The sequence below is a fragment of the Rissa tridactyla genome, chromosome 3, assembly GCF_028500815.1.
Source record: "Rissa tridactyla isolate bRisTri1 chromosome 3, bRisTri1.patW.cur.20221130, whole genome shotgun sequence".
Lineage (NCBI taxonomy): Eukaryota > Metazoa > Chordata > Aves > Charadriiformes > Laridae > Rissa > Rissa tridactyla.
The window spans coordinates 1,069,647-1,096,122 of record NC_071468.1 but is presented as its reverse complement, the minus strand read 5'-3'; the positions used below and the strand labels follow the sequence as shown (position 1 = coordinate 1,096,122).

At 41.1% G+C, this 26,476-nt stretch overlaps 1 long non-coding RNA gene across 1 annotated transcript in view; it reads left to right on the top strand.

Moving 5' to 3' along the window:
• The first annotated feature begins 240 nt into the window (after positions 1–240).
• LOC128906638 (uncharacterized) overlaps positions 241–26,476 on the top strand; it is a 29,283-nt gene continuing 3,047 nt past the window's right edge. The window contains exons 1-2 of the long non-coding RNA XR_008465261.1: positions 241–345; positions 1,094–1,146. This is a non-coding gene — a long non-coding RNA (uncharacterized LOC128906638). The remainder of the gene's footprint in view (positions 346–1,093; positions 1,147–26,476) is intronic.

Below are 26,476 nucleotides of genomic sequence, written 5' to 3'. Positions count from 1 at the left end.
GGTTTAGAACATATAGATTAATGTGAAACGTAACCAAAACTGTAGGGAGATGATGGACTATTTTGGAGTCAGTTCTGATCCCTGCTACGATCCTTTCCTTAACTTCATCCGTATTTTTGCAGCACTTTAAATGTTGTTTCGAACATATACAATGTTTTGGGGATTAGCATTTTTCTGTTTTGGCAAAGACTTCCTCACCTCCATTCCCCTCCATTGTCTGGTTCCTTATTTTTACTTCTAGGAACAGCTACCATGCGCGTGGCTAAACCAGCGTTTGGTTGGATTTATCTTGGGAGAACTCTAAGGATAAGCTGTGGACCTCAGACTGTACCACAATTAAAAATGGTATGTCAGTGTGTCAAAACACTGAAAAAGTGAAGATGGGAACTCTGTATCAGAAGAAGCTAGTTAATTAACACAATTTCTTTAGTATGACAGTATTTTTTCAGGACTTGGAATGAAATACCTGTAGACAATAGATTTTGAAATAAGCAATATGAGAATTAAGTAATGATCAGTATGCTTCTTTTGCTCACTAGCAGGGCATCTATATATCCAAGGCCACCCAAACAAAATGTTGCCTTTCGTTTAGAACATCATTGCAATCTGTGTGCTAGCACTGATAAAAAATCTTAACAATCATGACTCTTAACAATGTGTAAAAACTCCTACGTTTTAGCAGTGTACAAGCTAATAAGCACGTGACTGGCAAAATATTCTACCATTTTTCTGGCATTAAGCCATACTTTACAGACGCTTGGATTAATGTATCTATCAAAAACTATTTGGCCCAGCTCTTACAGTCTTCATTGAAAGATTTCAAAAGAAATTCTCCCTAGGTTTTGACTGCCTGTTTAAGTCAGTAATTGTGTCCCTAGGAACACTATTTCGACAAAAATAACCTTTATTTGCAGAGGATCTGCAAGTGTGCTTTGTAAATCATACCAATGGATTTGGTCAATAGGTCTCTAAGAAATAATGAAGCTGTGAGATCAGAAGATCTGTTAGCACCTTTAAGTCACCATGCATGTGTGCACAGAACTTGGTGCATGCCACTGATACTGAAGTTACTCTAATAAACTATTATTTTCAGGTTTTCTGGTTTCTTACATTGTAGAAGTGGCTCTACAGCTTGTACATTTTCTGGTGAGTAAAGTATTTGCCATCATCAGAAACATCAGCAGAAGGTCAGACTGACTGCATGAGAATTGTGTGAATATTTTTGCAGCTTTCATTAGCAAAATTATTTTAATTAGCGAAGCCCAAAGTAATTGAAGGAGAAGGTCATTTTATTTGTTTGGGATCAATGCCTCCATCACCATCCTGGTAGAATAGATTTCTCCAGTTGTGAGGACTAATTCTAATCTGTAGTAAATCAAGAATAACTCCACTGAGTTAAAATAGAGCCCCTCTGCTATAAAACTTGAATCCTAAACGCTGCATGAATGGGGAAGAATGAAGCTGGGTGTCTGTTCACTTTTGGTCCATTTCGGAGGCACTTTGCCTCTCAAATAGTCTTTGGACTATTTGGACCTATAGGACCATGTGCAAAGTATAATACAGCTGTAAGTACATAATGATATGAGATGTCTGTCCGTTATATCCAAGGTATTATATGAGTGAGGCAGGGCACTGACCTTGTTCAGGGTGTAAACTGCTCACCCTATAACCACCAGCTGGCAAATTTCTTGCCAGCACAATTATTCTACCAGGTTGTAGTAAGGGGGAAAGGTATTGCAGGCTCCTTCATGCTACAGCTGAATATAAATGTTTGATCATATATTTTCCATATGCCTAGTTATTTTTTCAAGGAGACCACACATAGGTAGAATGAGAGGAGTAAAGGCAGCCAAAAGTTAAGAGCTCTGTTGGCATTATATTTTCTATAAGTTTGTGACGTTTTCACCTCACTATAATGTACAGAGGTACACGCACAAATTTCCAGTGCACCTCTTTCTGAACGTCTCTCTTATATGGCACAGCTCTATTTCAGACCCAGTTGTAGGAGAGGCACTATTCCCAGAAGCTAGTGAAATTTTTAAGAGCCAAATGCTTGAAACACCATTTGAAATGATCAAGGGCAGGGACCACTCATGAAAATACCACGCACCAAGAAGCTAGGCATTTAGAATAAAAACAACAAAAATAATTGCTGGGCTTGTTCTATATCATATGAATTCGTAGAGTAATGACCAAACTGTGGCAGAGCTCCACTGTCACTTATATCGAGCGTAAATTTATAGAAGTTGCAGTGAAGTCAATAGCATTTCTTTGGACTTACACAGGTTACTGAATGTCAAGTTCTGCTTTCAGGCGGAGAACAAAATAATTCTAAAGATATACTGAGAGCATGATCCTAATTTGCTTCAGCAGCCTTTGGCCTCTTTGTCATATAGAAACGCAGGAAATTACAGAAACTTCAGGAGGTTTGTGTTCCTTTTAAGACTGAGTGATTTTTCAAAGACCATCTGAGGAAGCAGAATGTGTACCAGTTAGGCACTGGCCTGATTTTAAAGGCCTGGTGGATATGCGTGCCCTCAACTGGAACCAGGAGCGTTCACTTGCTCAACTGGAACTGGGTGATCTTCGTTTCCCTGACTAGAACTGCCTACCCCAGGGCAGGCAAAATCCTCCCTCTGCTTCGTGCTGTGCCCTGAAGTGCACAGGCTTGACATACTTTAAAATGATAAAAACTTCCTGAACTCAAAACACCACTCAGCCCAGGGCTAGCTGTTGAGACAAGCCATGGAGATGTTCCGCCTCATTTCAACAATTAGTGGATTATCCCTATGCTGTTTGATTATCTTTGTTATAGCCTCGTGTGCGTTACTGAAGTCTAATTCCCACTGATTTCAATGTGTAAAATGCACTTTTTGTTTTAATGGTAACTCTGGAATCTGGAATTAACTATGTCAAATGAGGTTGCACAGGGAGGTCCAAGTTAATTTCTGTTTAATAGAAATAAATACAGGTGAGTCTCCCACAGGAAAACAGGGTCTGCAAGGTCACTTGGCTTGCTGAGACATGTGGATGATGCTTTTATGCCAAGCCTAAACGGTGGGCAGGATTAGAGAAGTTTCAGAAGAGCATTTTGAATTTGCATATGTTCAGATCAGATAGCCTAAGACAAAATGCCTTGAGAAACGAGAGTCATAGAAAGGAATGGAAAGTGTGGAACGAAGTCTTTGTATCTCTTCAACTGAAAGTGAAATATCATAGCTGTGCTCTTATGGCCAAAAATAGGCTGCTATTTAAACTGTATGCTGGTAGAAGTGTGGTTTGGGTTGACCCTGCTTGGATAATCCTTCAGATGCACCCACAGCTTTGAAATCCCCTGTAGCACATACTTAAATGCATTGTGGGCACGCTTGCACCTCCAGCTATTCAGTCTTCCTTTGCAGGAGCAATGTCAAGCAGAGAAGACCTTGTCCATAGTCTCCTGCTGCAAGGACAGACAGGAGTTGTACGCTGACTGAGTTCATTAGCGGGTCAGACTGGCTGCAGGAGACAAGCAGACACCAGCAACAAGGTCCCAGTGGCAACTTTGAATTTAGAGCGTTCCTGGGACAGTTGCAGCAAAAATAAGGTAACCCACACTTTTCTGCACGTGCACAAAGGAGGTGGCAATGTTATAGCACTCGCCTATGGAACGGATCCCATAGCTAAAGCTGCAAAGCTTTAGCTTTCAGCCCCAGTCTAATCCATGAAGTCTCAGACAAAATATCAGCCGTTACAAAAGGCACTTCTGATAGTCACTGTGCTTCTGAAATGAGGTTGCTTTTTGTGGAAATGCAGTGACCAATAACATGAGTTTGTTGGATGAATTATGTCTTGACACTCATCCAGGTAAAGCAGCAGAGATGACAGATAGTTTGGCAGGAGAGGTACAGTTAGCATATGAAAGGGTATCTATAACATATGGGCATCAGTATATATTTGTGGATTAATACACAGCTATTCTTCTGAAAAATAGGTTTTAAAATTGTCCTTTCTGCTTAAAAAGTCAATGAAGATTTAATTATAAACCCAAACATACCTAGTACATATGTAAGAGAGATCCCAGAAGAAAAATAATTTAGAGGACACAGAATGAAAACAAAGCCAATACTTGTCAGCGTAACCATTAACTACAATGGATCAATGCCAGTTTACACCAACTGAGAATCTGGCCAATAACAGCTATTTAGCACACACTATCCTGCATCTCTTGTGATATTTATTTTTAGCGGAATAAAGTCCTGCTTTATTCCAGGGGCAAGTCTTAAATGAACTCTAATGCCTTATCTTCTTTCTCAGTTTTCTTTTACTTGTGTATGTAGAACAAGCCAGCTATATATACAGTACTTCAGAAACTATCTATTTCCATGGATTATAGATTTTTCTTATCTATTTATGTACTAATTATATAACTAGTTTTGTAAAGTTGTACTTCTTAAGTAAGATGTTCCAGAAATCAAAATAGTCAACATTAAACACCACAAGTACAGCTGCAGTTTTAAATATTTTATAATCCAATCAAATTGTTTGAGTAGTAATGCATTTAAATGTTGTTATGGAATCCCCTCTAGACTTTTTAAAATGGTTACGCTGTTCTTGGCTTTGCTATTTATGAAATTCATATGGGATGACATTTTTAATAATAGAGCATTTGACTTACAGAGTAGCAATTCCTGCAGTGTCTCAGTATAATCTATAATTTTCTGACTGAACTTTCAGAGGGACACAAACACATATCACACTTTTATTAATGAACATATACATCTGTTGATGTTGCCATAATTGAAATGACCTTAAGTGAGAAGACCTACATAAGTCATTTGGCATTTTTTATGATGCTTGTGTGAAGATGCTGTACAGATGCAGCTTTAGGAAGCTAAGGCAGGAGTACGAAAGCTGTGCTAAAATGACAAAGGGAGGTTTAATTTGGAAAAAGGCGCAAAGCACAGTCCACATATAATTAAGCAACATTCGGTACTATAGAGTCGGACAGGAGAAAGCTATCAGGGAGTCTAAATTACCTCTCGTCCCTGGAGAGGATGGCACTCTCAGGTCAGGGCTGTGCTAAATGCTGGGTAACGTGAGGGTATTTGATTGCAGTTGCTTTTGCTGTACAGAGGTTGTGGATAAACTGAGGACATCATTTTTGAGAGTCAAAAGTAGCTTAACCTTCTGAAGCACAAGTATGTGTCAGAAGGGCACTTATAAAACAACAGACAGGGCTCTGGAAAGGAAAAAAAACACAAACAAACAACAACAAAACCAAACAAAAAAACCCCAAACCCCAAACCAGCAAGCACTTGCTCCTTTGCAGTTCATTTTAGATTCCCTTCCACTGAAAGGCATGGACAGAAGCCAGACAACTGTGCGAAACTGGGGCAAAACATTGCAAAAGGACTGGTGGGAGGCAGGACTGCTCTGGGCTCAGGCCAGAGGTGCCTGATTCACCCGCTCTGGGCATCCTGTGCCCCAGCAGCTGGAGGCAGGAGGTAAAGGAAGAGCTTGGGCAGGGAGCCGTCAGTCTCCCCCCTCCCCTGCTTGTAAAACCGGTGCTTTCAGGCAGAGCTACAGATGTCAGCCTCCCCTACCTTAGGGTTTGTGACTGCTCCTTGCTGTGCTCTCACAGGTGTCTGCTGTGTGAGGCTGTGCTGTGTGTCCTGCTTTGGGCTGGGCTGGCCACTAAACAAATGACAGATGCTCTGTTTTAACCTGTCTCCCCCCTCCCAGGAGAGGAGGGAGACTTATGGGCTGAAAAGAAACTAAAACTACTTTAATGAAATATGAAACAAGAACTATAGCAATAAAAAGAAAATATAATGATATTAATAAGAAAATTATTAAATATACACAATATATACAAAACCAGTACCGAGTTCCCAGGATGATGATCATGTCACCAGCAGGCACTGGGGAAGTCCCAGACTGGACTCAGCGAGGGATGGGAACTGGATTCAGGAATGCATGGATTGGGCTTTTATACTGAGCATGATGCAGATGGGATGGAATACCCCTCTGGTCAGTTCTGGGTCACCTGCCCTGTCGGCTCCTTCCCACAAGTGCAACCCCTTCACATTCTTCTGCTTGCAGCCCTCCAACGGGGCACATCACAAAGTGAGCTGACCTTGCATGTTGTAGCAATGAGTGTAAGCAAGGGCCTCTCTGCATCCCATCCCTTGGTATCCACTATAAGCATCAGATGTTAACTGCTAGAAACAGATACTCTCTGAAAAATATGCCCTTAATTTCAGAGAGTACAGTCAGTTAGAAGGGACTTAACTGAAAAGTAAAATTACTGAAAAGAAAATTGGTTCTGTTCTATCTCAAACCAGGACACTGTGAAAACCCCCCAGGCAGGGCTGTGGTATTTCCTGGGCAGCCCTATGGCAAGGGAAGGATGGTCCAGGATGTACAGGCGAGCCACAGACCTTCTGGATGAGCGTCCTGGGAACCACAGAAATGTTGCCAGGGTTCCCGAGGTGGTCTAGATTAGTTTCAGCAATGTTCTTCCTGTAAAAATTTATAAGAAATATGCACTTCCTGCATATTTCTTCATCTGCTTAAGTGTATGGAATGATTTTTCTAATGATGATGGACAAACTAGATGTTCACGTGGTAAAAATCGGCATATGTATCTCACTGGCTTCAGAAGCATAAAGAAAGAGCACTGCTGACGGTTTTAATTTGACACTACTGTGGGAGAGTTTGATTTGAAGTTTAGACCAGAAGAACTTTCAAGAGAGAGCCTACAGGTGGAGGGACAGATCCTGCTCCCATATGCACGGTTGTAAATCTCGCTACATGGAAGCTCTGGAGCTACTCCAGATTCACTGAGCCTGGAATCAGGCCCTGTGGTGCCTGAGTTACTTCAGACTGTTAGTAATTCGAAGAGAGAAAATGAATTCTTGTTAAGGGGAAATAAGCAGCCTTTATTAATAATAATTAGAGAGGGAAGACATTAGTTTTGATATATTGGCTTAATATGGTAAATAGACAGATCAGTAAAAAATAGAATTAATAATTTTACCAACTGGTAAACATTTTCTGTAGTTTAATATTAATTGTGTTTAAGCGTTTCCTTAAAACTGTGAGTTGCTCCTGCAGCAGCAGCTACGCCAGTGAGATGTCTGAGCACGCCCGCTTAGTTGCAAAGTCAGGCACCTGCTTCAGTCCTTAGTCGTGGGGTGGGATCCCCAAAGGCCACTGATCCTTGTGACCATGGTGTACATGTGTCACCAGCAGCTGGGACACTACATACTTTAGTTTGCATGCTACTGTCCTTATTATGAACAGTTGCTCCGGATTTTTTTCTGTCTGTGCCTTTTGTTCTGGTTTCAAGGCATGTAAAAGATGATATGTGCCTGTGCTGGTTTTGGCTGGGATAGAGTTAATTATCTCGTAGTAGCTACTATGGGGCTATGTTTAGGATTTGTGCTGGAAACAGTGTTGGACATTCAGAGCGATGGTGTTTGTCTTCCCAAGTAACCGCTATGTGTGATGGAGCCCTGCTTTCCTGGAGATGGCTGAACACCTGCCTGACAGTGGGAAATAGTGAATGAATTCCTTGTTTTGCTTTGCTTGTGTGCATGGCTTTTGCTTTACCTATTAAACTGTCCGTATCTCACACTATGAGTTTTCTCACTTTTCCTCTTCCAGTTCTCTCCCCCGTCCCAATGCAGGGGGAGTGAGTGAGCGGCTGCATGGTGCTTTGTTGCCAGCTGGGGTTCAAGCACCACAGCGCTGTTAATGCAGTACCACTTAAAGGCATTCTATGCTAAGGAATGAATCCCATTACTCTAGGGCCTGAATTGTATGCCTGTTGTATGCCTGTCTAGATTGCAAAATTTAGGAGGGGGGGGAAAGAGGCTCGGGATGTGTGTGCCAACAGCATATTTGAGTCCCTTTCCTGTCAGTAAACTACATCTCCTCTGAACCACCAATGTAATTGTTTTTTCACTGGCTAAAAGGGAGTGGTGACACTGTCACCACCATCACTTCTCAAGGATTTCACTGGTGCTTTACTTTCCCATCGGATCGCCCTCATCTTCTTACTGTTGACTTCTGGTGGGATCACGGCACAGAGCAAGGAATGGCTGCAATCCAAATTATTATTTAACACAAGCTAAGTGGAAAAAACACCAGTATGAAATTTTACTAGAAGCTATACACCAATGTTACCAGGACTATTGTGTTCTTCATAGTCAGAATGATTGTATGTAATTTTACATGTAATGTTCTTTGAACATATGGTTCATAACATAAAAATCCCCTCATTTTAATTGACACAATAGGCTGGAATGGCCTTTTTTCCCTTGCCAAAGTACTTGTTATGGTCTGTATCACCTATAATGTGCATTCTGTAAAGCTCCTAACTAGGTATTTGGATGCTGGAATGTAAAAGATTGCTATTTATGAGACCATGAGACCACCTAGTGGGTCAATGATTTGCATTTTAAAAGTTCATTAATATGTACTAAGATCATAATAATGCCAATGTTTCATCAGACCAATGTTCATCTCGTTCTAGTAATAAATATCTTTTAAAAATGTCTTTTAACATAAAACAGAGGAACAAACAAATATGTATTTTTGTGACTCTCAAGTTGCTCTAATTGAAAGTTTAAAGGACACTGGGCGAAGCATTTTTCTCCCAACAGCAGAAAAAATCATTTTTTCCTTCCATTGTTTTTAAGAATCCACTAGAGGCTTGAAAGTGAAATCTGATTTCTTATCTAATCCCTTTTTCTTCCTTCGTGGACACATACTGGTTCACTATTGTAAGGCTGCTTATGAGTGCTAGTCTGCCTGGCATTGATTTTTATTTTTTTCCTCCATATTTAGGAATAGCGCTGCTCTGTTACTTGATTGGGAGAAAGTACAGATATAAAGAATTATGTGTTTTCTTAACACGTTACAAAGAAATATAAACTTTCTTCTGACAACTATGTACTAGCTCTTGTGCTCTGCACCCCATCCAGGTTTCACATCGAACAGTTTTACATCTCTGTACCTGTCGTTACTTGAAGTAACCTTTATTAAGCAAGATCAGAAACAGCTTTTCCTCTCAACCTTGTGTTCATTCTGATCCATATTCTTTTCCCTTTCGCAGAGAAAATTCAGAATAATAATAATTCATCTGACAGAAATATTATGTTTTGATATTTTTTTTTTTGGTCTGTTTCAGAACCATAGCGTGGAGGAATTTACTTTAGACTCCCTTTCATTAAAGTTTAATCACACAGGCATATACAGAGTTACGTGAATGCCTGCATGACTTGTCTGAAATATAGGTTAATTAAGCAAGCTAAATATACTTTACAGAACAGAACAATAGAGCACACCGTTCTGCAATTGAATTCAGAAGATTCTGAGACAAAACTGATCATCCCAAGGTTTGCACTGAGCTTCCCCGGGCCTGTCCTGAACTTTATCCAACAGCATAGACTAGTGGCAAGAGGGAAGATTGTAAGCAGCGTGCCTGTGCAGCCCCTTGTCTTCTGGGCTCTCACCCCTCAGACTTCAGCTACGAGAGCCGGGTAACCTGTAACTGTGGAAACGGGGCCTTTAGGGATTTTACAAAATACGAATGTAAATGATAACTACCTTCATTATCTGAAGCTACTCGCTGTTGACTAAGTAAGCAGGGGAAAAAAATAATCTCTCAGCTAATGAAATAGCTAACGTTAGCGGTTACATAAGCTGAGAGACAGAAGCAGGTAGGGGCACTTCCTTCCCTTTTGTTTGATCATGGAATACTCAGTTACCTGCAGTTCAACATATTCTCTTAATTATTTCTTTTTTTTTACAGTATGGTGTTTTCCTGACTGTATTGGCATAACTGTCCTATTGTGTAATCTGGGATATAAGTGAGGTGGGGAGGCGACAGTAAGCATTTTTTTTTAGTTCACTTTGATTTCATCTACCTCCCTTTATTTCCATTTCTCAGTGGGTTCCCTTTGTTAGTGCCTCCAAACCCACAGGACAAGCAGACTGAACAGAAAGAGCATTTAGCTGTACTTAATTCAATGGATTTTCTTGTAAATAGTATCTGCCTGGGAAAAAGTTCAGCAGGTCTCTGAAGAAGCAAAACTCCTACTGATTTAAAGAGGGGCTTGCTCGGTGACAGAATGCAGTGTTTGGCCCCAGCAGCTGTAGCAACACCATTATTTATCATTAGTGCAATGGAGATCCCTGCCACATTTCCCCTGGAAATAGAGCAAGACCACACATAGGGTGCTAAGGAGACTAGCTTCTGTTTTGCAAAGCCTGCATTAAGGACTTCGGCACTTTGCTTATCCGTTCCTGACCACCTTACATAATCATTGACTTACGCAAAGTGGATGGAAAATATGAAGGAAAACTGACAATCATCTTCCACACCTTTTCTGCTGTTACTGATGACTAAATGAGCTGCAAAACAATGCAAAATCTCAGTGTCAGAAAAGACCAACTTGTCAGACCTAGAATAATGCTAGGACAGATTTTGAGTAAATCTGCTGGACTTTTCTGCTGCTTAGTAGTTAAAGCAGACAGTTTCAGGCAAAGACCTGATGTTGTTACCTGACCCACCCCTGGACTTGAGAAGAATTTGTTCTAGGTCCCTTCCTCCCATGTAGGGAACTCTAAGCTCATAGCATGCGTGAGATAGGGCACAGCAGGCGCTGCTGAGCTCTGCTGGGCTTCTGCTGGCCCCAGGCATGGCCTGCCGGGCTGGCGGTGGGCCGTGTTGCTGAAACTGGGAGTACTGTGGCTGGTGTAGAGTATTTATGGCTCTAAATGGTGTCAGTCTCCTGGTTTAGTAACTTGCTTTCGGCCTGATGCAGACTTCATCTAGAGCAGGGCTGGTATGGGTGAGGTAGGTCAGGTGTCAGGCTGTGAGGAGAGGAACAAAAGTGGTTTGTAATGTTGGCAAGAGGGAGATGAGGTGCAGTGAGGATGAGATGGCGATGATCTTTGGTTAAAGGAGGAGTAAGGCAGCAGTTGTAGAAGCAGTCCGGCAGCGGAGGCGGGGAGGGAGGCCTGGACCCTGAGAGGTAGAGGGTACAAGCAGTTTTCCCATGCTTGGCTTCAGAAAAGCTAGTGTAGCAGACAGCTGAGCGGGCCAAGTATTAAATCCCAATTGTTTCCATTTTGGATTTTTTTTCCTGCTAATAAGAGTAGAATCTGACTGCTTCAACTCAAAGGACTATAACTGGTTAGTGATAAATTAGGATCCACTTGTAGAACTTTACTAAATTTTTACAGAGTTGCTCTGAATTAAAACACCGGACAATCTGTCCCAGAAGGTAGGAAGTTGGTCCTGCTAAGGTGTTGGACTCGGCCTTTCTAAGGTCTGTCCCAGAAGGTAAGAAGTTGGTCCTGCTAAGGTGTTGGACGCGGCCTTTCTAAGGTCAAGACATTCAGTTCTGGTCTCTGTGACTAGGCTGTGCCAAAACAGGTGATTGTGTCTGCAGTTAACTATGGGGGAAAAGCTGTACTTGCAAAGAAAACAGAGAGCCTTTAAAATCTAGGTCCCCTAGCAGGTCTGCAGGGCTTTTATTGAATCCTACAACTGAACTGGTGACTTCATTCTGGGAGTGGCCAACAAATGCCACTCTGCAAGATGAACACTGAAAGCTCTGTGTAGCTGAAAGCTGTGGGGCCCACATTGCACAACCTAGATTCCTGAGAAAAGGAGATGTCTGGAGCGGCTCTCAGGTGGCTCATGATGATGGCTTTTCCCAGCGGGTTGTTTGCTGTGGCAGGAGATGGTCATTAGCTGATGTCTGCCCAGGCTCTCTGCCAGTCCAAGGCGGTAGCACTGGTCTAGGTACCTCTCTTGAACTGTCTAAAAGCCACATGTGACAAAAGAGGCTATCCCTGCTACCTCTTCTCCTTGCTATTTAAAATATCACAAGAAGTTTGAGAAAGATCTTTTCTCGTGATTTGCCTTTTTTATCCACTCTGATGCTTTGGGATATGGTCTGCAGATGTTGCTTGCGGAACATAAGTTTATGATAAAGAATTTCTTGAAAACTAATTGGAGTTACGTACTTACATGATCATATATATATGTTTGTGAGCATAGTATTCTTTGCTCAAAAAAGTTGATCACCATTTGAAAGGTAACTCAGAAAAAAAGAGCACTTTCTGAATTACAAAGAAAGAAAGAGGGTGAAGGAATTGGAGGGCAGAAGGACCGTAGGGCCAGGCATTTTGCTATTTGCTAGTGCCAGAACTGGTCTGTGACTCTGGATTATAAGAAAGACTTGAACAGAAGACAAAAAATTTTATTAGACTATTTAAAGATGACATTAAAGTGAGATTTATAGCAATCCTTTTGATTATGCTAACATTTTCTCTCCTAGTGTCAGGAACCTTGTCAAAATTTAGCCGCCTGTGCTCAGCACTGGCTCTGCTCTGGCACAACTGTGTAACCCTGGACAAGGCTGCTGTGCAAAGAGCTATGTGAAGAGCGGTCTTGGGGGTTTCCTCCACTTTGCTCAGGAGTTGCTTTCAAACTCAGGCACTTGCTTGGCTTTTGCCTGAGCTGTGCTGCCGGTGAGCCTGTGCGTGGCCAGGTACCTTGCTGATCTGGTCCCTTGACCTGCTGAACTGACTTAGGGATTCACCCACCCTTTTTGCCATAAGCTTGTCTGGCAATCAGTGAGCTCTTAGCTGATGGTTACTGCCATGGGACCTTTTTTGGGTACTGTGAGACTGTGCCCTTCCATGGTGAGGACACCGCCCTGCCCACTTTGCTGTCACCCTCAGCTCCTGGCTCATCTTCTTCGAGGAGCAACTTGCTCCTGCTGCTCCCTGACACTCAGATCCTTTGGTTCTAGGAATCCTTACCTGTAGTAACAGCACACTTACTGCAGCCTGCTGCTCTGACAGAGCTATGTAATTACTGATAAGTTCCTAAGAGCTGCCTTACTGAGTCAGAACAGCGGCCCATCTACACCCTGCATCCGCAGCAGCGAGAGCAGGAGGTACCAGTACTTCAGTTGCAGACTGAAAAGCTCAAACCTGCCTCCATTCATGTCTATGGGACGCAGACGCCTAGAAGGTGTCCTCAGGTACACAGTTGGAGGATAAGAGTCTGCTCTTGTAAACTGAAGAATACTGCGATTGTGCCTAGAAATAAAGTAGCAGCCAGGGAAAAAAAGAAAGCATGTAAAAATGTAGAAAGCAGAAGTAAGATAAGGACTGCAGTGTTCATGAAAGGGATATAGGAGAAAAAAACTATCATATTTTCTGCCCTTATGTCTTTATTTCTGCTCATTTATCACTTTTAGTTTTGTACATTCTTTTTTCTTGCCCCTTCTATATGCTTCTTCTTCTCTTGCTCCTTCCCTGGCATGATTTGATACACTGTAGGTTAAAATCTTGGCACTCTTTTGAACTGCCAAGTTAAAAATTCTGAAGGCTTTGAGTAGTAATAGCTGAAATATTTCATATTAGTGAAAGGTTAAAGCTAGATCACCAGTTCCCAAGTACAGTTTGAAAGAAAATTAAAAATGCTCAGAGTTGCTTACTTCTTGGTCTGCCAACTTCAGCAAGCATGCGGAGTCAGTCTTTGCTGCTTCGGTCAGAAGTGAAGTGCAGAAAGAGGGCAGCGATGGGGGCTCTAAGTGCCCGTTTGTAACCCTCAATTTATAGGGCAGGGAAACTTGCATGAAATTTCTGTATTGGGCATAGATTGCTTTTTTTCATGATCTCAGTGTTGGCAAACAAGGTAGTTTTTGTGGGGTGCAGTGGTGCGTTGGAGTTGTGGGGGTTACCTAGTGAATTTTGAACAGATGAAGAACTGTGGGAGTTTTTTTTCCTTCTTTGGTAGGGTCTGGAAGGTGAGTGAAATCATCTATATATGAATTGTTTTGTAAGTCAGGAAAAATAATAATGATGATGCCATTTTTTTCAGGACCAAGGGTTTCTCTACAATGGCTTACGGAATATGACTCTTCCTCCTCTTTTGGGGAATTTGGGAACAATCTTCTCATTGTAGGACAGTTCTCCATAGTTTGATGGAAGAGAATAACCATACTGCTCTCCTAGTCACTAGATTGTGTCAGTCCAGTTTAGCAGAAATTTAGGTGGGTTTTCTTACTTCTTTTCCTTATTTATCCACATACACCTTTAAGTAAATTCATTTTCTCGCTATTCAGATGTCAGCCAGAGAGTCACAAATCAATATCTGACCACGTAATTTTTTGGTGTAGGAAATGAGGCATGTTTAGGGGGTTACAGGAAAAGAATGACAGAAAAGGGCACATTTTAAAGTGAAGTTAACGCTCTGGAACTGGACAGATTGACATCAATCAATAAAGCACAAGGAGCTGCTCAACGGCTGTTGCTTAAGCCTCTTCTAGAATGACCATTTACAAGGGAAGGTCATTCAGTTTTTGTGCCATTATATGTCTCAGTCCTGCCTCATGATACACGCAAACACTTTTCTATGCAACTTCTCTGGTTCTCAAATTAACTATTAATGAAATGGCTATTGGATTACATTGGTGTTTATTACCGCTGTGCATCCCAGTTACTAGAATCTTGGAAATGATCCTTCCCGTACTATCATCCAAGTCATTACTGTGAATAATTAGAAAGCTGGGCTGTACCCTACTGGTAACCTCTTTCCACCTTGAAATAATCCCATTTACTTCCACTGTTTGTTTCTTGCCCTTCAGCCAATTTTCAGTCTATGTAGCCTGCCAGTTTTCTTCCTATTGTGTGAGCCTGCACCTTAGGCGCTAGTCTCCCATATGGAAATGTTTCCAGAAAATAAGAACTGAATTTCTTGTACCCAGTCTCCCTCTAATCATTCTGCATTATACTATCATGCTTATATATTCGGTATTCCTTCCCTCTCCCTTGCTGGAAACGTTTGCCAAACTGTTTCATTGCTGGGTCCCTTTTCGATGGGCTTGAATTGTCTCTCCATCTTCACCTTCCTGTCCACTTCCAAATCACATCCCTGAACAGAGATTCTAAGTCCTGTCTATAATTATCTGTGGGCAGGGAACCCTCTAGATAGCTAACTGTGAGAATTCTGTGGGTAGAGAATGAGGTACCTGGTCTCCATCTTTGTGTGAATCTCTGAAGGGGCACTAGTGTTGCACCATCGGTGTTTTTGTGGGATAAATGGGGGGATTTTGATTGTACAGAAAATTTAATTAGATTTAAGGCTAATTAAATTCATTTTTTCATATTAACATGTTCACAAATATTATTGCATCTCGTTAGATTTCATTCTTCTATCCTTACTGAACAATATTCAGTGGTAGTTTCAGATTACAATAAGTTCATTATGAAGATAAGGTGGAATTAGTGTAGGAAGCTCAGCTGGTTGAAGGGGTCTGTGCTTTAATTACTGCAGAGGGTGTGCATATTAATTACAACACAAGTGATATTTACTGTACCTCAGGAACATATGACAGGGTAAAGATACTGACAGCACCAGCTAATAAACTCAGTATGATAATGAGGAGAAAAGACCATAAAAATAGAAGGAAATAAAATTATTCATAAAGTATATTGATCCCAAAGTAAAGACATTAAGCTCTGATGAAGGGCAACAAAAGGGAAGCTCCTCACTTTATCAAACAAATAACCAAAGTAGAGAAATGTTAGCAGAGAGACAGATTGTCATTATACTGATCATGTGACCACGCTCTAGAGAATACATGTGAGCAGTAAAATATAAGATTTTTTTAATAAATCAGCAGAAAATCAAGTCTTTACCTGCAGAATATCAGGTCACAGTGGTTCTTATGAGCTTGGGGGCTGGACGCATTGCAAGGTAATGTTTGAAGTAGAGTGACGGGAACAGATCATTCTTTGGATCAGGAGCCATCAACAGCTTCACAAAGAAACAACATGGCTAATTGGTTTAGGCTGCGATAATTGCTGCTGTTTTTTTGTGGTTTGTTTGGCTTTTGGGTTTTTTTTTTCTAATACTAATTTTGAAGCAATTGTTTTAAATCATTTTTGAGCCATCTTACAGGCAGCTTCCCATTCAACAGGCGTTTAAGGATGTACCAAACATGAAATGCAGTGGAAAGATCTGCTGCATGTCTCTCGGCTGTGGGCTCAATGCCCACTTCCCCAAGGTATGGAGGCCAGCCTCCTTGGCTCTTCAGGCTACGGGACTTGTTAGAGCTCTGTCTTTCCTTGCTGGCATTTATACCTGGTTTGGCAGCAGCACACTGAGAAGTGCATCAGGGACCACCTGTTGGGATAACGCTCTCAGGGTAGATAGCATAGACTCAGTCTCTTCTTGCTTGGCTTCCTTGGGCCTGGTGCTACTTGCACACTTCACTAGAACTTGTGAGGACAATTTTGTTCATCTGTCTCTTCTTTAGTATAAACCAAGGCTGCACAAGTGAGTTGAAAAGAAAGGTAGTGTAAATAATTTCTTCCAGACATTAACTTTCTTGATTGAATTACCAGAGTTTAGAGTGCCTGTATTGTAAGACTTTTGACCTAAGGCCTTAGCTACCAAAATGGAAAGACCCTCGTTTTTGCATGTAATTACTGTACATCCTGATAGCTCTGTAGTAATCATTTTGAGCTGGCTATTTCAAAAGATTTTGCCTAAATAAATCAACAGAAGGAGTCCAGTTCATAGTGCCTGACAGACTAGTTTGGTGTCTGAATAAGACAGGGGACCATACAGTGCATGGAAATTTTAGTACATATAATTCTTTTTCCTATAGATGTTGCGCTACTTAATATGTTTTCCTCTGAGGCATTGTTGTAAGTTAGGTGACAGTGAGGTGAAGCTGGCAAGCAAGTCAGCTTGCTAGCCATTCATCTCTAAAGACCTATGTTCAAATCACATTTACTGAAGGCTACATCTGTCTACTGCTTTGTTGTCATCATAGCCTTGGCAGACGTTTGTTACCAATCACAAAGCTCCTTCGTGTTGGGCACGTGTGTCAATCTTTGCTTAATAAAGACACCTGGATTAAACAGCCACTCTTGGTCAGGATCTCTGTACTTTAGTAAAGCCTGAAGTGGATACCTGTTTCATTCAAATGATCCTTTCACTTTTTGGAGCACTGGTGTTTTTTTTTTTCTTCTTTCCATCCTACAATTAAGAAACCACATTTCTTCCTCTTCATTCTTGACAGGTCAAGAAAATAATGTAATACTTACATTTTCAGTACTCTGGTTAACATTTAATTCCAAAGAAAAAAGGAAAACAATCTATTGTCACTGGTATTACCGTAGCGCCCCTAAGTTGAATGCTTATTTCCATGTTATCTTAAAATTTAGTTTACTGGCTGCTGTTGAAGATCCTAAAGTTTCCACTCTGTTGTTCATTCTCTATTAATTTAGCTTTCCATATGGCTGTCCCCCTGGCTCTGATGCAGTGTAAGGGCAGAAATTACAACTTTTTTTAACTGTTGATTTTTTTCAAGTCAGTTACTGGTTTTATGCATCGGGCAAATTGAACTGCACTTTAAACATCCAAGTCGCTTGAATCTATAAACCAGATTGAAAATACTGCAAGAGCAGTTGGTATCTTGACATTTCAGGTACTTTTATCCAAAGCCAGGAAGCTCAAGAATATACAAAACAGAAAAAATTTATAACAAAAGTAGATGACCACTTTCAAAGCTTCCAAAAGGTCTGGTTTATATCTGATGAGGTCTTGGATGGTTTGGTCTTTCTTTTTTTCAAGTGAATTTGCCTATCCCTAGTTGTAATACAGTGAGCAAAAGACTAATGGCTTTCCAGTGAAATGGGGAAAGCCTTTGTGAAATGTGTTGGTATTCTTCGTTCAGTTCCCAATTTTTTTGTGGCAGTAAAACCCCTGCCGCTATGGGCACTTGTGCTCCTGTGTTTGACAGTGGGATTGAGGTTTCTTTTACTCTCTTACTCTTAGAGATGGTCCTTCCAAGATTAGGACTGAAGCAGATTTGAGGACATTGGGGAAGCATATGTTCGTTCTGTGCATGCTTCGCATATCCTTAAATTTCACAGTTTCTGGGCTCTGATTCAGTGTCTTTCAGTGATGCATTTATCAACAGATTTTTAAAGGAGAAAAAAATATACAGAAAAGTTAACCTCTATCCTGGTTCCTCCTGCAGCTGCTACTTGTGAGGAACAACAAGGAACAAAAGGCACAAAAAGCAAGACAGTGATGTCTTGATATTTTTGATGATCTGAACATGAAGAATTGCTGATGTAGATGCTTAATGCTTAAGGACCGATTTGGAAACTTTAATTAAAAATAGAATTTTAAACCTCCCCTTTTGTATCCCACTGTAAATCCATTGTCTTCGTTGGAGACGTTTTTCATTTGGCCTTGTAAGGTGGTTAAGCATAGGAAGCCACGCTTACCACATGTGATTAATTAAGTAAATGTGCACACTTAAGTGTTTCCCTGAAACATAGCCTTAGGCCTAGGAGAAATTCTTGAGTAAATTTGCATGTTACATTGACTTAAAGCTAAGCATTGGGCTGGAATGCTTAGGTGAGTTCAGCCTCACTGCAGTCAGAAAAGAATTGGGGCACCTGGTACATTTATGTATGTCACAGGTGTAAATAAGCAAAGTTTCTGTGATGTAGAGCATAATGGTATTTCCAGGATCAGAAGGAACTCTAATTCATGCTAACAGTCAGTGTGACTGCGAGATTTATTTTAAAGGGCTAGCTAAGTAGGGAGGAAAAGAGTATTAATGGATTCAGTATATTTAGGCTTTCAAGGTTTTTTACAGGGTGCTGCATAAAGACCTCATAAGGTATCTTAATAACTGCAGGGTAGATGCTGGTTCAAGTTTAACACCTGTTACAAAAGAGGAAACCAAGCGTAAGAATAAATTGGCCTTCCTTGCATCCTCTGCCTTTCTCTCCTCCCCTACAGCCCCCACTACTTACTTTCTGCGGGAGCTGACGTGATATGCTGACCGTACTAAATAATTTTGGCTAATTGGTGTTTCGTAACAAGTTGAGGAATTCCAGGCCAATCAGACTGTGTATTGGCAAACATAATGAAAAGGCGTACAATGAAATTCACATTCTCGGGCAGGCTTTTACGTTTTGAATTAGTGCTAACGTAAGAGTCGATGAAGTCAGCTCAATTAAGATGGCTGCCCCGTAGGACAGGGCTAGTTGTCAGTCAGAAAGAAATAGAATAAAATGTGAGGGTGGTCAAAGAGGATAAATCATTGAGAAGAAAATATTTTAATGCCGCCATATAAATCAATGGCATGTCCTTACCTTGAAAATCATGTTCACTTTTGGTCACCTTATCTCAAAGACATAACAGAAATAGAAATGGTCCAGAGAAGGGCAAAGAAAATGAGTAGAGCCATCTGAGAGCCTTTCATATAAGGCTACATTAAAAAGGGCAGGATTATTATTTAGTTTGGAAAGCAGAAGAGCGGGAGGAAATGTGGCAGAGACATATAAAATAATGAAGGGCATAGATCAGGCCGGTCTGCTGCTTCTCATTACGTTTGTCTGTGACAAAAGAAAAAGAGAGAACTCAAAATAGAACAACAACGGGCCAAAGAGTGATTCATTAGAGGGAGTGAAAAAATACAGCTCATGGTGTGTGCGTTTAACTTGTGGAACTCAGAGCTGCAGGATGAAATGAAGCCCAAACAATATACGTGAATAAAGCCCAACAAAAACTTACTTTTAATACCTGAATTGTAGCTTGTAGTCCTTCCAACTAGGATTTAAATAAGAGCTGTTGTTAATGCTCATGCAGGTATAAGATATTTATCAGCTGGGGCGGAGGAATACGTTTTTCCCCATGGTACCGTATTGCACAATTTAGGTACAGAATGGGGCAGGAGAAGGAGTATGCCTTTCCTTGTTGCATTCAGTATCGGTTGCTATCAGAGATGGGATGCTGTATTACAAGAATTATGGGATGATGATTTTGAAGTTATCGCACACTGGCAGCGTATCAGCTAAGAATTCTCTGTGCAAAGAAGCACCGCTTCACTTTGGGGCCTGGGTTTTACAAACAAAGAGTTCGTGCTCTTTATTTTCTGTCTTTGGTCTTGTCAGAGTTCGGTGACTGGGCTGGGGTAGTCAGAACTGCTTCTAATATTTTCCCTGGCTTAGTTGCTTCTAGTCTCATGGTGACTGTAGAATAAGAATCAATGTACTACAAGAGCTTTTAACAGCCTGATCATTATAAGGCAAGCATGATCATTAAATGATCCTCACTTTATTAATGCACTTTATTAAGTATCTTTTCCTGTATGTCTGGCAATTGCACTTGGGGTAAGTTAGGAACAATCAAAATGATGAATAAATAAAAATAATATAGGTAAGTAACAGTAAAACATTAGTTCGGGTATCCAGAGCGCTCTGGAAGATAGACACACTCTATTGCACCTTAACTTCATGTTTAGTCATTGGAGTGCCTGTTCTCCACTTTTACTTTTCATTTCTAAATAATGCAAAAAGTACTAGGCTGCCTTGCTGCAAATAGAGACTTTTAGTTGAACTCAGTGCTTGCTTTTCTCTTACATTCCTTCTCAGATGAATTAAAATAATAGAAAACTGTGAACAGACTGAAAATCTTTCTTAACCTCTTATTTGGGTAGTCAGCAGTTACTTGTAAGACTTACAACTTTTTTTTTTTTTCCAGAGGAAAGGCAGAATGTCTTTGTTGTTAGCAATGTATCTCTGATTTGTAAAATACAATTTCCTTTAAGGGTATTTGAGTACCCAAGCTTAGCTTCTGCTTACATGGAACATAAGCACTTTCCTACTAAGTGAATTTGAGCTGAAGAGGTCTGAGAAAAGTATGGAAAAAATACTCACAAATATTTCCCATATTAAAATACAAACTGCAACTGAAATATGCAGTGACCTTGTCTTGTTTGCTTTACCTGAACAATGAGAGGTCAAATCACATTAGCATTGGATACTTGCAAATACTGAATCTTGTGCTTGCATTTCTCAATATTCACAGTGGATGAAATTCTTCATTGTGCAGAGGGCTAGCAGCGTTTAGGTATCACCCATTACCCTTGCTAGCCCTATCCTGCGATTATATGGCAGGTTTGGGCGGTACATATTTCACCCTACATGACCTACACAATCCACCCCGAAGTGAAATTTTTTCCCTTTCCTGAAAGCTGTCTCCTTCTTGCCTGTGGCTTGCAAAGGATGCTCCATTGTTCGCAGAACTGGTGTTTGGCTCTTGTCTAGACCAATGTTCACTCATCACAATACCCCTGTCAACACCATGCTATGTATGTGTTAGCTGCACTATATTACTGTTGTCAAATGGCTCTGCTGTCATGTAGCGTTTAAATGTAAAAGATATAGGTGACGATGTGAAGCTGGAGATTTGTGCTGAAAATCTGGATTTTAAGTTGTCTGCAGCACAGAAGTTGAAAAGCTGAGACAGTTTTACAATAAATGTAAGCAGTTGAAGCAAGCTTGTAGCTATCAAGATGTGGATGTATGTTTTCCCCTCTGAAATGTGCTGCCTTTCAAGAACACAAGTGTGGCATTTAGGTGACACCGTACCGCTCATCCGTGTGCCCTTTCTGGGGATGACTCTGCTTCTGTCTCCTCTTGTCTGCACACACTGTAACTCTAAGGGTCTTCGGTGACCCTGCCACGGGCTACAGGACCAGTGAGCTGCAGAGGAGTCTAAACTTCCAGTGACCTAGGAAAAGATGACAATGAATAAAATGCGATGCTCTTTTCCACTTCTATCAGTTTTATTTCAGATCTGGTTTTGGTTTGGTTTCTTTTCCCCCTGGTGTTACTTGCATGCCTGTTTCTATTTTTTTTTCTGTTTTGGTCCAGTTCTCATAGATGTTTCTGCTCTTCCCCTGGACTAGGTTGTGGGGGAACTTCCTAAAATCCACTGTTTGTTGAGAATAATCCTGAGTTTCTGACCTAACTGGAAACAAACAAACAGAAAAAAAAAATCAGAAATGAGAGAAAAGACTGCTTTCCTTCTTTATCTGTTGCACTGAAGCACAACCTCCAGCAGCCCTCAGAGGGCACTGGTGTCAGAAGATGGCTGCTTTTTTGTTACCCTAAATTGGAGCATAGACCCTAGCCGTATTTAAAGAAGAAACCAGATGTCTCTTGCTCCATGGCCTGTGATTTCTGGCTGGCTGAACTGGAAATCCACCTTGATTGAAAACCAGGTCAAGTTGCCAGTGTGGGCTGTGCCAGTTTGTCAGTGGGTATGTGTCAACGTGCTTCGTGGCAGCCCATGGGTCTCTGCAGACTGATACCAGCTAGCTCAAAGTTTTAGGGAGCACTAACTGGTAGGAGTGGGCAATCCTAAATCCTAAAGAGGTCTTGAACCAAGGAAGGGGCTGAGCCCATTAAGAGCGGCCTGTAGAGTATAAACTTGTAACCTAAGTACAGATGCTGTTATTTATCAGTAACATTTAGACAAAAAAGGCAAGTTTCTTTATTGTTACCTTTTTCATTTTATTACAGTCCCTATATTCCTTCAGAAAAGATTACCTTTCCTAAAAAAAAAAAGAAAAAAGAAAAAACCAAACCAAACAAAAAACCCTGACACTTGCAATTAGTCATTACCTACTGTTACTTGCAATTTGTTGGCAGATCAAGCTACAATCTGTTGCACTATGACAGATCAATTTCTGCAACTCACAAATTCATTACAGAACTGAGCCAAAACAAAACAACTTTCTCTCTCCTTCCCCCCCTCCCACTGGAAAGAAGACACCCCCCTTCCCCTCCCCTTAGTGCTGCAGCCTCTGGTGAGCTGAGATCCTTAGACTTTTGTGGAAAGGAGCAGATGGGAGGCAAAAGAGGGATGGGAAAAAAGGAGCCTTTATCAAGGTAATGAGTCCGTGTGTACGTGAGTGCATTTATCAATCTGAGAACGTGTGTCCATTAATGTGAGATCAGTCCCTGTGCCTGGAGCAAGCTACTCCTTAAGTGCAGTCCTAAAATAGCCTTTCGCTTACTGGATACTGTACAAAATACATTAATACATTTTTGCCCAAACTTGTCCTTGCATTGTACCCATTATATGCTGCCAAAAATTTGGTCGAGGATGGGTGGGACATTTTGTATCAGATTATTGGTTGCAAGATTAGACATGAACACGTGCTTTTCAGAAAACTGTGACCGCTTGCTATTTTGTGGGAGCTGCCCTTCATCTTTCCCTTGCATAAGGGGATGTCAGGGACCTGACAGTTGTGTTGCAACGTGTTATTCTTTTAGAGAAATGTAGTCATCTTTGCATTATCTCCAAGAATGTTTAATTAAATAGCACTAGTGGTTAGGATGCGAAAAGTAGGATAGAAGAATCTTTTCTTTTTCTACTACCTTTTGTAGCTTTTGTCACCTGACTTGGTAAGCCCACCTTCAATGAAAAAATAGCACAGTGACATTTTCAAAACATGCAGTCCCTTGAGCCTGGAACCTAACACAGACAAGAAAGCTCAGCTTGATTCCAACACTGCTTTGTGATGTGTACTCCTCTTTTTCAAGAGCTGGGCTGCAACAGCTGCTAAATACAGAGAAAGGGGGAAAAAGGTTGCTATTATACAGAGTTTAGTCGTGCAAAAAGCAGATGCTTTATATGGATTTTATAAGCGAATGCGCTCGACATTCCAAGGCATCCTGGGTTTGTTGCTCATGCTACCTTCACTAATTTTGCATAGTGATGAGCAGCCGCTAGATTATTTGCTCTCCCTTTTGCTCAGTTCCCCAAACGGCTCAATCCTGTGTAACGTGTATTGCCACCAAATCTTGCTGGGGTCAGTGAGCACTGATATTGGACAGCTTCTTGCAGGAAGCCCTTAGCTTTTCAAAGAAGGGAAGAAAAATGAGCAAAGCTCCTCACTGTTATAAAAGTGCACCCTTGTATGAGGCTAGATTTGTGGAGGTGCTCACATTTTAGCACCTGAATGGCACGGCCAGCTTTTTTGACAAGTGTTGGGAGCTGCTACCACTGAGGATAACAACAAATCCCCCTAGGTTTATTGTCAGGGATGGTGTCGGCTAGGAGATTTAACTACCTGAATGCATGTGGCACATCAATGGAACGTTAGCAATAGGGAGGGTGACTATAGCAATATATACCTGTTCTCTAGGTGTTTCTTATCAGAGTGTTGTCCCACTTGTGGCATGCTGTGCAATAGGTGTAAGGCCAGCCCCACCAGTCTCCTCTGTGGCTCATTTTAGTTTACGCTGTTGGTTACTACAGGAAAAGCTGAATGCCTGGGCTGAACGTTTCGGAATGAGGAGGAAGCAGCTATGCTAGTGTTTTCTTCCTGTGAGCATTTTGTGGAAAATGCCTGCCAGCCTCCCCTGCCCCTCCCCCCCAAAAATATTATTTGCTTTCTCAAAGTATTTCCCAGTCTTTGAATAAAATGACACACAGGTAGGGATGCTGAACCAGAACACAGGGAGAGAAGAGTCTCCTCTCTCGACAGTTTAGAAATCCCTCTCATCTTCCCTGAATTTTTTAGTTTTTTGCCTCACCCTTGCATGGCACACACTGATTTGCCCAGCACATTGTCCATAAGATTTCATAACACTGAAAAGCCACTCTTTTATTGATAATATTTCTGTAGCTCTTTCTGAGGCAAAAATTTCAAGCTGATGTTTATGGCAAATAACATTAAGACTCTGACTGTAGTTTCCAACACAGAAATTGAGAGGACGACAGACTGTTTTTAAACACCTTTAATCAGTGCTGAGAAAGGGACTTTTTCTTATATTTTTAAGGATAAGACATTGTAGTTGTGCTCTTGCCCTTTAAGAAAGCTACACTCAAAAAGGGCGTATGCATATTGAAAAGTTGTATGTAGTTCAACATATTAATTTTTTTATCATCATTTAATAGCGGCATTGTGGTAACAAAGCTAAACTTCTGAATTCCAAAACTGAAATGAAAATTCTGAGATATGAAATGCGTTCCATAGAAACCGTGTCTTGGATATGTGCAGAAATTCAGAGATACAGATGGGAATTGAAGCTTTATCAAATTATTTGGCTTTCATTAGAGATGAATAAATAGTAACACATGAAACCTAATTCTATCCAATTTCTTTGTTCTGGTAAATTACTACCTACGCCTCTAGCTTTTCTAGTTCCTGGGTTCCTAGAGCGGCAAGTGCTTTTTCCCCTCAGAGCATTTTGTTTAAGCATTTAACCCCTCTCTCCCCCCCTCTTCCCTCCCCTCAACAATATATAGACATTTCAGAAGAAGTACGTTTGGAGACAAGTATTTCTTGAATTGGGCTTGAGTGCAACTCCTGTACAATGATGCTTTCGATGTCCTTCACTTTCTGTATCGTGCTGCTAAAAGGAGGGTATGTTTTTATTTGAACAGAACAGTTGTAGTATGCTATAGCATGTTCACTTTAATTTCCATAACGTGCCAGATATTAATATTTGCATATCGGTTGCCAGTGTGCAGGTGAGCCACCAGCCTTGCCCATCAGTCCTGAGGGGAATCGATTCTCTGCGCCGAAACGCTGGCACTGCTCTGTAAATCCGAGCTGCGGACACAGACAAACAATTGCAGAAAATATCCCTAATGTTAAATACAGTATAAAGAATGTGGTTTTCCCCCTCTTATTATTCCTATTGTTTTATTTCCAGCCCTCTTGCTAGTGGCTGCCTTTGTGGCACTTCAGCTGTGATTAGATGGGCGGGCAAGCAGCTTCCTCTAGAGCTGAAGCCAGCTGGGTGAAAAGACTGGCAAACCCTCAACTCCTCGTCTACCCACTGCCTTCGCGGCTGAGTTTATTATCTCCATAGCTCTGTGACATGCCCAGGCTGCGGGAGCCAGGGGTCTCAGAGCACAAGTCAATATTCGGTAGTCAGAGCTCCCTTATTACCGCTCTGTTGCTATGCTTATTTTGATGTCGTCGTAACCTAAAAAAGTGCCTAATAGCCAAGAGGCTGGGGGGAAGGGAGGAGGAGAGGCAGAGAGAGAGGGTCATCCACTTCTAATGCTGGAAACCCTGTGATAATCTGTTCCATGCATTCAAATGAAAATATGACTTCTTGGCAGAGAATAGCATTATAATGTAAAATCCCATATGCTGTTATACAGTATGTTGCAATCTGTTTTACTGCTGCCTCTATTCTAACGAGTGAATACTGCCAATAAAGCAATTGAAGATAACACTAATTGCTTATTTCTGTGATCCATAATTTTTATGGCTGCCTTATAGCTCTTTAGTCAAATAGATGTTTTTTGGCCTCTCAGATCTAGAACTCATGTACTGTAGTGATTGAGGCTGAAAATCTGCATGCTGGCCTGAGAGATTTTTCTAAGCTGATGAATAGTGTGTGTGTGAGGGGGAAATAATTGAAAAGTGTTAAAGAAAATAGAAGTCTTAAATCAGTCATAACAGGTCATAACACTGGATTTCATCAATATTTTTTAATATAAATTGGGCTCTTTCCCTATCCCTCTTGCTTCTACAGAATCATCTTTGCTGTGGAGTAATCAGACACTGCTTTTCAAAAATAAAACTCCCGTAAGCTTTTCAGAGTAGCGGTG